Consider the following 1,133-nt stretch of genomic DNA (forward strand, 5'->3'; position numbering starts at 1 on the left):
CTGATGCGAGAGAGCGACAATCCCGCTCAACGCGGTAAGCACTCCAAGTGGCATGCTTTGGGAGTGGCTCGTCATGCGCAGGGCTTGTCTAACGACCCGGCGACGTTCAATCGCCTGGTGACACAATTGTTCCGCCCTTTGCGTACCTTCGTACAGACGTACTTTGACGACATATTCGTCCATAGCCGTGCCGAAGGAGGCAAGACGGCCATGGAAGTGCACCTAGGACACCTCCGTCGAGTGTTGGACGTAATGCGAGCGAACAAGCTCTACGCCAATATCGACAAGTGCGCTTTCGCGTCACCAGAGATTAATGTTCTCGGTTGCTTCGTATGCAACGTGGGCGTTCGGGCTGACCCAGACAAAGTCAAGGCCATAGCAGCATGGCCGATGCCCCGATTCCAGAAGGATCTTCGAAAGTGGTTAGGCTTGGCCAACTACCTTCACAAGTACAGCGCAGGGTACGCGGGCTCCGCTAAGCCCTTGTCGAGTCTCCTTGAGAAGGACGTCGACTGGCGCCGGGAGCAGGAGCAGTAGGATGCTTTTGACAGCATCAAGGCCGGTCTCCAAGAGGCCCCTGTCCTGGCCCTGCCGGACGAGACGAAGCCGTTTAGCGTCGTCTGGGATGCCTCCGATTACGCCATCGGATGTGCATTGGTGCAGGCCGACACGGCTGGACACGAACGAGTCATCTCGTTCCAGTCCAGGCAACTCAAAGCCGCCGAGCGGAACTACCCTGTGGTAAAGTGCTTTCTCAGAAATAAGAGAATGGGCCTGACGCGGGGTCACTATCCCGAATCAATGACAATTTCAAGTGATTAGAAAGGATTTGGGTTGGCTGGCACGGATGCAAGTTGCCGGTGGTGGATTAGCCATGACGAGCAGCGCCCCGTATGAAGTGACGATGGATCTGGTATGAGCGATGTTCGAGAAGGCAAGATCCACCAAGACTTACCTCGGATCCACCCTTACTTGGATTCACCTAAATGGATATGGGATATACTATACAAGAGTGGATCGAGTGTGGATCCTATGAACGAATGATGGTAGGTGTCCTCGGAAGGTGGATCTAGTAGCCACGGCTAACGAGGAGTCAAGATCCACCACGAGGTGACCCGGATCCCATGCTTTCG

This window comes from Phytophthora infestans, genomic scaffold (assembly GCF_000142945.1).
Source record: "Phytophthora infestans T30-4 supercont1.97 genomic scaffold, whole genome shotgun sequence".
Taxonomy (NCBI): Eukaryota; Oomycota; class Peronosporomycetes; order Peronosporales; family Peronosporaceae; genus Phytophthora; species Phytophthora infestans.